Source organism: Eleutherodactylus coqui, chromosome 11 (genome assembly GCF_035609145.1).
Source record: "Eleutherodactylus coqui strain aEleCoq1 chromosome 11, aEleCoq1.hap1, whole genome shotgun sequence".
Classification (NCBI taxonomy): Eukaryota; Metazoa; Chordata; class Amphibia; order Anura; family Eleutherodactylidae; genus Eleutherodactylus; species Eleutherodactylus coqui.
Window position 1 is genome coordinate 85,215,005 of NC_089847.1, and position 12,683 is coordinate 85,227,687.

Genomic DNA, 12,683 nt, shown 5'->3' on the forward strand with positions numbered 1-12,683 from the left:
GTCCGTGCAGCGGCCCCGCAGCTGAGGGGATGGCGGGTAGATAAGGCTGATTATGTCACTGAGGCTCTACCATCTCCTCCCGTGAGGGTAGCTCGGGATCCATCCAAGTTACTGCTGGGGGAGGTCACAGGGAAAGGTTAACTAGCGGTTACCTTAAAGGGGTTGTCCCGCGATAGCAAGTGGGGTTAAGCACTTCTGTATGGCCATGTTAATGCACTTTGTAATATACATCGTGCATTAAATATTGGCCATACAGAAGTTATACACTTACCCCATCCGGTGCTGGCGTCCCCGTCTCCATGGCGCCGACCAAAGCCGCCTTCTCCCTGGATTAGACGCGCTTGCGCTGAAGGGGCCGCTCTGGCATGCGCAGAAGACCTGTGCAGAAGGCCAAGTATCAATATCCCAGAGCCCCCATCTCTTCTGTTAAAGGGGTTGTCCCGCGCCGAAACTTTTTCTTTTTTTTTTTTAACCCCCCCCCCCCCCCCCCTGTTCGGCGCGAGACAACCCCGATGCAGGGGTTAAAAAAACAACCAGCACAGCGCTTACCTGAATCCCGGCGGTCCGGCGTCTTCATACTCACCTGCTGAAGATGGCCGCCGGGATCCTCTGTCTCCGTGGACCGCAGGGCTTCTGTGCGGTCCATTGCCGATTCCAGCCTCCTGATTGGCTGGAATCGGCACGTGACAGGGCGGAGCTACACGGAGCCGGCATTCTGTACGAGCGGCCCCATAGAAGACTGCAGAAGACCCGGACTGCGCAAGCGCGGCTAATTTGGCCATCGGAGGGCGAAAATTAGTCGGCTCCATGGGAACGAGGACGCTAGCAACGGAGCAGGTAAGTATAAAACTTTTTATAACTTCTGTATGGCTCATAATTAATGCACAATGTACATTACAAAGTGCATTATTATGGCCATACAGAAGTGTATAGGCCCACTTGCTGCCGCGGGACAACCCCTTTAAGGCTGTGCTATGGTGCACATATATGGGGTCCGCTAGGCAGTGCCGCTAATAGCTGCAGTCCAACTTTTTTCTATATCCTGGGCCCTTCCCGCACCAAGTGCATTATATTGGAGGCAGTCATCTATGCAGTAGTATACGTGTAAGCACCCATACAGGCAAGCAGGTCCCAGCGGTCCTTCTACATAAGGTACAGGGAGATGTGAGGCTGCACATATGTACCTCTTATAAATGGGTTTCATCTATTCCAGTTCTCCCATTTTCAGTAGCAACAATCCAGTGTAATGTACTACAGCGCCCCCCGCTGGTGGGTGCCCTTCGAGATGATAAACACTAAAGGTGCATGTCCAATACTGCCATTTCCCCCTCCACACTGCTTCTCACTTATATTTTCGTTAGTTGCGACACTCGGGCGAGGTGGAGCTGCGCACGCTGGACATTAGGTGAGATTTGTAGGTCTTGCTGAGGCCGGACATCCAGTATTTAAGCAGTTTTACATTGTCCTCCTCTGATGCTCCCAGAATGCCCAGCAGCTTCTGTGTCTCCTCTTTGGGGCGACTGTCCACTTTGGTAAACTTGAAAGGTAATGTACTAAAATGTAAATAAATATATACATCATTAATTAGTATTAAAAGCCATGTCATCTTTGGGGGTGACATACAGAAGCGAAAGTGTAACATTTTTAGGCCGGCTTCACACGCGTGTAGTTATGCACGCAATACGCAGAGAGTAGAACCCATTGATTTCAATTGGATCATTCACAATTCTGTATTTTTACACGCATTTCGGTCACACAAGAAAAAAAGGTCCTCCTGAAGTTAATGCGAGTGTATGCAAATGCATGTGCAATATGCAAGCAGATGCATGAAACCCTGCGTAATCCCACTGAAAAAAACAAAAACACGCATCTAGAACTAAATTAGCCATTTCAATCATTGCATCCATTTGTCGCGTGTAAATGTACATCCCTGCAAAAAGTATAGTAAAATACATTGACACATGCAAAGAAAAGTATTGTTGGTTCCGCAAAAATGTTACACTCATTCATTCACACGCAAATACGCATACGCTCGTGTGACGCCGGCCTTAAAGGGAACCTGTCAGCAGTTCCCAGCATGTAAAACTGCCTACACCAACATGACGGTGAAGTCTCCCTGTTGTTAGATCTTCTATTAGTACAACTAAAGGCGGCGGCATACCTTGCAAAATAGCTTTAAAAAGTTCCGGCACCACATGCTAACGGGGTCCCACCCCTCCAATGAACGGGCTGGACAGTCTCTTCTGATGAGGTCTTTTCTAAACTCCGCCCCCTCTGCCAGACCGCAGGGGATGAAACTGTAACGTCATTCACAAGACGGATAAAATCTTATGAGATTGTCGCCAGCGCATATGTAAATGACAGCGGCCTATCTCACACATGCTTTGATCCGCGGTGCTCCAGCGCATGTGCAAGAGTTTAATCCTGTAGAGATTGGACCTGCTGACAGGTTGCCTTTAATTAAAGGTGTTGTTTTACCGCCCAAACTGATTTTTTTTTCTACATTAATGCCCTGTAGAGTAGAAGCATCATACACTACAGCATTCCACATAAAAATCGATATTCTGCTAACCCTTTTTATTCCTTTTCTTCCCCTTATAAAGCTGGCCTGAAGAATTTTTCAAAGATAGCTCCGCTGGGTAGTTCCCATAATGCACTGCTGTCTCTCTCGTCTCAGCGAGTGCGTGCACGATGACGCCGGTCACACGACTGGAGGACCGGCGTCATAATGAAGACGCACGCTGTCATGAGGAGAGCGATATCAGGCTGTGAGTAACAGCCCGATGTAGCTCTCCCCCTCCAGGAGTCCCTTCACTGCTTTGAATGGAGCCGCCAGCCGCCCAGCCCTATTCAAAGTAATGGGAAAGCAGGGAGAGCAGGGTGAGCAGGGTGAGCAGGGTGAGCAGGGTGAGCAGTGCGATCTCCTGCTACTACTCTGACAGCTGTAGCAGGAGATTCCTTCATCTCCCCAGCATGTCCCCTCATCACTAGGCACTGGGACACAGTGCCCCCCACACACATGCCCCCCTTCCAAAGTGTCCCTACACACATGCCACCCAACAGTGCCTCCCCCCACAGTGCCCCCTCTAAAGTGCCCCTCCCCACAGTGCCCCCCACACACATGCCTCCCCCAGTGTCCCCCCCAAAAGCGCCCCTCCCCCCACACATGCCCTCTCCCACAGTGTCGCCTCCACAGCCCCCCCAAAGTGCCCCCCCACACACATGCTGCCCAACAGTGCCTCCCCCCACAGTGTCCCCCACACAGATGCCCCCTCCCACAGTGTCCCCCCCAGTGTCCCTCAAAGTGCCACCCACACACATGCCCCCCAAAAGTGCCCCTCCTTCCAAAGTGTCCCCCCACACACACACATGCTGCCTAACAGTGCCTCCCCCTACAGTGCCCCCTCCAAAAGGTACCTCCCCCCCACAGTGCCCCACACACATGCCCCCTCCCAGTGTCCCCCACACACACATGCCCCATAGTTGTGGTAGGGGATTCCTTCATCCCAGCGGGGAGTCCCCTCATCGCTGAACACTGTGACAGAACTGTGACAGTGTTCAGCAATGAGGGGACTCCCCATGGGGATGAAGGAATTCCTGCCACAGCTGTAGCTGAGGAGCGCTGACACCGACATCATTGACAACAGGTTAAACCCCTGGATGAGACAGCATCCAGGGGTTTCACATCAAAGGAATCTCCTGCTGCAGCTGCCACAGCCGCAGCAGGGAATACTGATTGGTCCGCACTATTTATGTGCAAATTTTACCATCGTGTGACCGCACAACAAGGGCAAATAAAAAACGTTTCTGAAGTTTCAGTCAAGTGTTTTTTTTATACATGCCTTCTGCTGATTTTTTTTCGCGTCTATAAACGATGCTGAGTTTCGGAGCTAAGTTCCGAGACTTAGCATCGCCCCCGCCCCCGCCCCTCCTATTGCAAATAGTGCCAAGGGGCAGAGAGGGGGCGGGAGCACAGTGCACTGCCCCCGGCTCTTCCTAGCCTCCACCCCCCTGTGGAGAGGGACACCGTATATCGGCCGGGCGTGAATACCTGGCCAATATACGGTTGTCTGAATAAGCCCTCAGTCCCAAGAAATTACAGGCATCTTCATACTTTTTCACTGTAGGAAATGTGCTCTTTTGTTAATGTGCTCTGATGTGTCTTTCATCTGCTGACTATGTTTTTTCTATAGTTGAGTCGCTCGGTCATGTTTCTACTTGGAAGGTTTGTTTTTTGGCCACAATTCTTCCATGAAGATCACTTCTGGCCAGACGTCTCTGAACAGTAGATGGGTGTACCTGGGTCCCACTGGTCTCTACTAGTTCTGAGCTGATGGCACTATTGGACATTTATCGATTTGGAAGGGAAGTAAGCATGATGTGTCTTTCATCTACTGCATCAACCTCCCTTGGCCAACCACTGCATCTACGGTCCTCAGTGTTGGCCTTTTTTTTTTTTGCTTTTTCAAAAAAAACTTAAACAGCACAAGTTAAAACTCCATTTTATTTTGAAATCTTCATTTTGAAAACTGAGAAAATAAGGATTCTGAATCTGGCACCCAATGTCCTCCGCATGTTCCAGCTGCAATCCGACAGGGAAGATGAATCTGTATGGCATCTGGACAGCTCTCTTCCCTCCAGAACTTCAGGCTGGGGTCAGGGTTGACCTTCCTCTTCCTCATGACTCTCCCAGGCTGCACACTCTTCTTCCAAGTCTGCAAGAAAATGAAACCCAAAGGATTTGAATGACCTCATTAAGATTCTCAACTGCATAACTGCCAGCACCCAGTCTTTGATGGCCAAGGCGACATCCAGAGCTCCAGAGGCCCTGGCGAGCCGGTGATATCCAGAGGCCCTGGCGATCCGGCGATATCCAGAGGCCCTGGCGAGCCGGCGATATCCAGAGGCCCTGGCGAGCCGGCGATATCCAGAGGCCCTGGCGAGCCGGCGATATCCAGAGGCCCTGGCGAGCCGGCGATATCCAGAGGCCCTGGAAAGCCGGCGATATCCAGAGGCCCTGGCGACCCGGCGATATCCAGAGGCCCTGGCGACCCGGCGATATCCAGAGGCCCTGGCGACCCGGCAACATCCAGAGGCCCTGGCGACCCGGCAACATCCAGAGGCCCTGGCGACCCGGCAACATCCAGAGGCCCTGGCGACCCGGCAACATCCAGAGGCCCTGGCGACCCGGCAATATCCAGAGGCCCTGGCGACCCGGTGACATTTAAAGGCCCTGGTGATATAGTTCCCATTTCTTTTTGGTATATTGATAGCTAGAGCTCCCAGTCTTCTGTAGTACATCAGTAACTGCAGCTCCCTGGTGGTTCAGCGATGCGCACCGCACCAGCTCCTACCATAGTTTCTTACATACCAATAAGTGGGTAATTTCACATACCTGCTTGCTTCTCCATCTGCACCAAAGTATCTCCTGTGGGGGCTTGTCCAGTAGCTTCTCTGCCAGACGACAACCACAAGCCTTCAGTAACCTGCCAAAAACTTTTTCAGGTTATATCACAATACCAAATAAGACGATGCAACCAGAAAATCAGCAATAACATCCTAAATTCTCGATAGATCAGCCCCATGCGGAGACTAACAGGAATTTACAACTGGATATTTAAAATGTGCTTCTCGGCAGCATGTTTTAAAATGTCCTGCTGTAAGCAGCGGGGTATTCCTCCAGCTCCACTTTTCGGCAATTCCCCAGCAGTTCGGGGCAGTAGGGGATTCTCTCCCCCAGGGATTTCCATATAGCGGGAATAGAGAGGGGGTGGAGTTACAGGGCTTTCCCGAAAGCGTGGGGGGGGGGCTAGAGGATCCACCCTCTAGCCCCACCCTCTATATATTTGCTAAGGGAAATCTGAGAGTAGCCCTATAGCTCTGTCCACTTTCTAGCCCCACCAACTCTCTGTGCGCTATGGGGATATTTAAAGCCCTTCCCTGAAAATCACTGCAGGGGTTGCTGGCAGCCTATTGCTTGCAATGGGGCCATCGGCTGCAGCTGCAGCCCCATTGAAGGCGATGGGCACAGAACCGCATTCATGCGTGTTTGTACATGCACATGGGTACGCACTTTTGTGCACACCTATGTACAGCACACGCACGCGCTCATGTACAGCACCCTTTTTTTGCTACACACAGCCAATCGCACTGCGGGCATCTTTTTTTTTTCTTTTTGCAGCACACAGCCAATCGCACTGCGGGCCTTTTTTTTTTGCCACACACAGCCAATCGCACAGCAGACATCTTTTTTTAAATTTTTCGACACACACAGCTCATCGCACCACAGGCACACTTTTTTTGATGCACACGGCCAATCGCACTGCGGACATCTTTTTTACTTTCTTTTTGCCACACACAGCCAATTGCACCACAGGCACAGTTTTGGCGCCCCACAGAGCCAATCGCACTGCGGACATCATTTTTTTTTTCTTTTTTGCCACACACAGCCAATCGCACTGCGGGCATATTTTTTATTATTTTCTCTTTGCCACACACAGCCAATCGCACAGCGGGCATTTTTTTTTTGCCACACACAGCCAATCGCACTGCGGGCATCTTTTTTTTTTCTTTTTGCCACACACAGCCAATCGCACTGCGGGCATCTTTTTATTTTTATTTTTGCCACACACAGCCAATCGCACTGCGGGCATCTTTTTTTTTTGGGTTTTTGCCACACACAATCGCACCACAGGCATGCTTTTTTGCCACACACAGCCAATCGCACTGCGGGCATCTTATTTTTTTCTTTTTGCCACACACAATCGCACCACAGGCACGCTTTTTTACCACACACAGCCAATCGCACGGCGGGCATCTTTGTTTTTTCTTTTTGCCACACACAGCCAATCGCACTGCGGGCATCTTTTTTTTATTTTTGCCACACACATCCAATCGCACTGCGGGCATCTTATTTTTTTCTTTTTGCCACACACAATCGCACCACAGGCACGCTTTTTTACCACACACAGCCAATCGCACTGCGGGCATCTTTGTTTTTTCTTTTTGCCACACACAGCCAATCGCACTGCGGGCATCTTTTTTTTTTTTTTGCCACTCACAGCCAATCGCACTGTGGGCAAACCTTTTTTTTTGCCACACACAACCAATCGCACTGCGGGCATCTTTTTATTTTTATTTTTGCCACACACAGCCAATCGCACTGCGGGCATCTTTTTATTTATTTTTTTTGCCACACGCAATCGGACCACAGGCATGCTTTTTTGCCACACACAGCTATTCACACTGCAGGCATCTTTTTTTTTCCTTTTTGCCACACACAGCCAATCGCACTGCGGGCATCTTTTTTTTCTCTTTTTGCCACACACAGCCAGTCGCACTGCGGGCTTCTTCTTTTTTCTTTTTGCCACACACAGCAAGTCGCACTGCGGGCTTCTTCTTTTTTCTTTTTGCCACACACAGCCAATCGCACTGCGGGCATCTTTTTTTTTTTCTTTTTGCCACACACAATCGCACCACAGGCATGCTTTTTTGCCACACACAGCTATTCACACTGCAGGCATCTTTTTTTTTTTTTTTTGCCACACACAATCGCACCACAGGCTTGCTTTTTTGCCACACACAGCCAATCGCACTGCGGGCATCCTTTTATTTTTATTTTTGTCACACACAGCCAATCGCACTGCGGTCATCTTGTTTATTATTTTTCGACACACACAGCTAATCGCACCACAGGTACCCTTTTTTGCTACACACAGCTATTCACACTGCAGGCATCTTTTTTTTTCCTTTTTGCCACACACAGCCAATCGCACTGCGGGCATCTTTTTTTTTCTTTTTGCCACACACAGCCAGTCGCACTGCGGGCTTCTTCTTTTTTCTTTTTGCCACACACAGCCAATCGCACTGCGGGCATCTTTTTATTTTTCTTTTTGCCACACACAATTGCACCACAGGCACGCTTTTTTGCAACACACAGCCAATCGCACTGCGGGCATCTTTTTATTTTTATTTTTGCCACACACAGCCAATCGCAATGCGGGCATCTTTTTTATTTTTATTTTTTGCCACACACAGCCAATCGCACTGCGGGCATCTTTTTTTTTTTCTTTTTGCCACACACAATCGCACCACAGGTACGCTTTTTTGCAACACACGGCCAATCGCACTGCGGGCATCTTTTTTTTTCTTTTTGCCACACACAGCCAATCGCACTGCGCGCATCTTTTTATTTTTCTTTTTGACACACACAGCCAATCGCACTGCGGACATCTTTTTTTTTTTTTTTTGCCACACACAGCCAATCGCACTGCGGGCATCTTTTTATTTTTATTTTTGCCACACACAGCCAATCGCACTGCGGGCATCTTTTTTTTTGGGGTTTTTGCCACACACAATCGCACCACAGGCATGCTTTTTTGCCACACACAGCCAATCGCACTGCGGGCATCTTATTTTTTTCTTTTTGCCACACACAATCGCACCACAGGCACGCTTTTTTACCACACACAGCCAATCGCACGGCGGGCATCTTTGTTTTTTCTTTTTGCCACACACAGCCAATCGCACTGCGGGCATCTTTTTTTTATTTTTGCCACACACATCCAATCGCACTGCGGGCATCTTATTTTTTTCTTTTTGCCACACACAATCGCACCACAGGCACGCTTTTTTACCACACACAGCCAATCGCACTGCGGGCATCTTTGTTTTTTCTTTTTGCCACACACAGCCAATCGCACTGCGGGCATCTTTTTTTTTTTTTTGCCACTCACAGCCAATCGCACTGTGGGCAAACCTTTTTTTTTGCCACACACAACCAATCGCACTGCGGGCATCTTTTTATTTTTATTTTTGCCACACACAGCCAATCGCACTGCGGGCATCTTTTTATTTATTTTTTTTGCCACACGCAATCGGACCACAGGCATGCTTTTTTGCCACACACAGCTATTCACACTGCAGGCATCTTTTTTTTTCCTTTTTGCCACACACAGCCAATCGCACTGCGGGCATCTTTTTTTTCTCTTTTTTGCCACACACAGCCAGTCGCACTGCGGGCTTCTTCTTTTTTCTTTTTGCCACACACAGCAAGTCGCACTGCGGGCTTCTTCTTTTTTCTTTTTGCCACACACAGCCAATCGCACTGCGGGCATCTTTTTTTTTTTCTTTTTGCCACACACAATCGCACCACAGGCATGCTTTTTTGCCACACACAGCTATTCACACTGCAGGCATCTTTTTTTTTCCTTTTTGCCACACACAGCCAATCGCACTGCGGGCATCTTTTTTTCTCTTTTTGCCACACACAGCCAGTCGCACTGCGGGCTTCTTCTTTTTTCTTTTTGCCACACACAGCAAGTCGCACTGCGGGCTTCTTCTTTTTTCTTTTTGCCACACACAGCCAATCGCACTGCGGGCATCCTTTTATTTTTATTTTTGTCACACACAGCCAATCGCACTGCGGGCATCTTTTTTATTATTTTTCGACACACACAGCTAATCGCACCACAGGCACCCTTTTTTGCTACACACAGCTATTCACACTGCAGGCATCTTTTTTTTTCCTTTTTGCCACACACAGCCAATCGCACTGCGGGCATCTTTTTTTCTCTTTTTGCCACACACAGCCAGTCGCACTGCGGGCTTCTTCTTTTTTCTTTTTGCCACACACAGCAAGTCGCACTGCGGGCTTCTTCTTTTTTCTTTTTGCCACACACAGCCAATCGCACTGCGGGCATCTTTTTTTTTTTCTTTTTGCCACACACAATCGCACCACAGGCATGCTTTTTTGCCACACACAGCTATTCACACTGCAGGCATCTTTTTTTTTCCTTTTTGCCACACACAGCCAATCGCACTGCGGGCATCTTTTTTTCTCTTTTTGCCACACACAGCCAGTCGCACTGCGGGCTTCTTCTTTTTTCTTTTTGCCACACACAGCCAATCGCACTGCGGGCATCCTTTTATTTTTATTTTTGTCACACACAGCCAATCGCACTGCGGGCATCTTTTTTATTATTTTTCGACACACACAGCTAATCGCACCACAGGCACCCTTTTTTGCTACACACAGCTATTCACACTGCAGGCATCTTTTTTTTCCGTTTTTGCCACACACACCCAATCGCACTGCGGCCATCTTTATTTTTCTTTTTGCCACACACAGCCAGTCGCACTGCGGGCTTCTTCTTTTTTCTTTTTGCCACACACAGCCAGTCGCACTGCGGGCTTCTTCTTTTTTCTTTTTGCCACACACAGCCAATCGCACTGCGGGCATCTTTTTTTTTTTTTTTTTGCCACACACAATCGCACCACAGGCACGCTTTTTTGCAACACACAGCCAATCGCACTGCGGCCATCTTTTTTTTTCTTTTTGCCATACACAGCCAGTCGCACTGCGGGCTTCTTCTTTTTTCTTTTTGCCACACACAGCCAGTCGCACTGCGGGCTTCTTCTTTTTTCTTTTTGCCACACACAGCCAATCGCACTGCGGGCATCTTTTTTTTTTTCTTTTTGCCACACACAATCGCACCACAGGCACGCTTTTTTGCAACACACAGCCAATCGCACTGCGGGCATCTTTTTTTTTCTTTTTGCCACACACAGCCAGTCGCACTGCGGGCTTATTCTTTTTTCTTTTTGCCACACACAGCCAATCGCACTGCGGGCATCTTTTTTTTTTTCTTTTTGCCACACACAATCGCACCACAGGCACGCTTTTTTGCAACACACAGCCAATCGCACTGCGGGCATCTTTTTATTTTTATTTTTGCCACACACAGCCAATCGCAATGCGGGCATCTTTTTTTTTTTTGCCACACACAGCCAATCGCACTGCGGGCATCTTTTTTGTTTTCTTTTTGCCACACACAATCGCACCACAGGCACGCTTTTTTGCCACACAGCCAATCGCACTGCGGGCATCTTTTTATTTTTCTTTTTGCCACACACAGCCAATCGCACTGTGGGCAAACCTTTTTTTTTGCCACACACAACCAATCGCACTGCGGGCATCTTTTTATTTTTATTTTTGCCACACACAGCCAATCGCACTGCGGGCATCTTTTTTTTTTTTTTTTTTGCCACACGCAAATCGGACCACAGGCATGCTTTTTTGCCACACACAGCTATTCACACTGCAGGCATCTTTTTTTTTCCTTTTTGCCACACACAGCCAATCGCACTGCGGGCATCTTTTTTTTCTCTTTTTGCCACACACAGCCAGTCGCACTGCGGGCTTCTTCTTTTTTCTTTTTGCCACACACAGCAAGTCGCACTGCGGGCTTCTTCTTTTTCCTTTTTGCCACACACAGCCAATCGCACTGCGGGCATCTTTTTTTTTTTCTTTTTGCCACACACAATCGCACCACAGGCATGCTTTTTTGCCACACACAGCTATTCACACTGCAGGCATCTTTTTTTTTCCTTTTTGCCACACACAGCCAATCGCACTGCGGGCATCTTTTTTTCTCTTTTTGCCACACACAGCCAGTCGCACTGCGGGCTTCTTCTTTTTTCTTTTTGCCACACACAGCAAGTCGCACTGCGGGCTTCTTCTTTTTTCTTTTTGCCACACACAGCCAATCGCACTGCGGGCATCCTTTTATTTTTATTTTTGTCACACACAGCCAATCGCACTGCGGGCATCTTTTTTATTATTTTTCGACACACACAGCTAATCGCACCACAGGCACCCTTTTTTGCTACACACAGCTATTCACACTGCAGGCATCTTTTTTTTTCCTTTTTGCCACACACAGCCAATCGCACTGCGGGCATCTTTTTTTCTCTTTTTGCCACACACAGCCAGTCGCACTGCGGGCTTCTTCTTTTTTCTTTTTGCCACACACAGCAAGTCGCACTGCGGGCTTCTTCTTTTTTCTTTTTGCCACACACAGCCAATCGCACTGCGGGCATCTTTTTTTTTTTCTTTTTGCCACACACAATCGCACCACAGGCATGCTTTTTTGCCACACACAGCTATTCACACTGCAGGCATCTTTTTTTTTCCTTTTTGCCACACACAGCCAATCGCACTGCGGGCATCTTTTTTTCTCTTTTTGCCACACACAGCCAGTCGCACTGCGGGCTTCTTCTTTTTTCTTTTTGCCACACACAGCAAGTCGCACTGCGGGCTTCTTCTTTTTTCTTTTTGCCACACACAGCCAATCGCACTGCGGGCATCCTTTTATTTTTATTTTTGTCACACACAGCCAATCGCACTGCGGGCATCTTTTTTATTATTTTTCGACACACACAGCTAATCGCACCACAGGCACCCTTTTTTGCTACACACAGCTATTCACACTGCAGGCATCTTTTTTTTCCGTTTTTGCCACACACACCCAATCGCACTGCGGCCATCTTTATTTTTCTTTTTGCCACACACAGCCAGTCGCACTGCGGGCTTCTTCTTTTTTCTTTTTGCCACACACAGCCAGTCGCACTGCGGGCTTCTTCTTTTTTCTTTTTGCCACACACATCCAATCGCACTGCGGGCATCTTTTTTTTTTTCTTTTTGCCACACACAATCGCACCACAGGCACGCTTTTTTGCAACACACAGCCAATCGCACTGCGGCCATCTTTTTTTTTCTTTTTGCGATACACAGCCAGTCGCACTGCGGGCTTCTTCTTTTTTCTTTTTGCCACACACAGCCAGTCGCACTGCGGGCTTCTTCTTTTTTCTTTTTGCCACACACAGCCAATCGCACTGCGGGC

The 12,683-nt window shown here is 48.5% G+C and overlaps 1 protein-coding gene across 1 annotated transcript in view; it reads right to left on the reverse strand.

Moving 5' to 3' along the window:
• Positions 1-4,539: 4,539 nt before the first annotated feature.
• Positions 4,540-12,683, reverse strand: part of LOC136582102 (mucin-5AC-like) — a 91,507-nt gene continuing 83,363 nt past the window's right edge. Inside the window, exons 4-5 of the transcript XR_010787133.1 lie at positions 5,396-5,486; positions 4,540-4,715 (exon numbers count right to left, since the gene is read on the reverse strand). The gene's annotated coding sequence lies outside the window, so the exon portion shown is untranslated. The remainder of the gene's footprint in view (positions 4,716-5,395; positions 5,487-12,683) is intronic.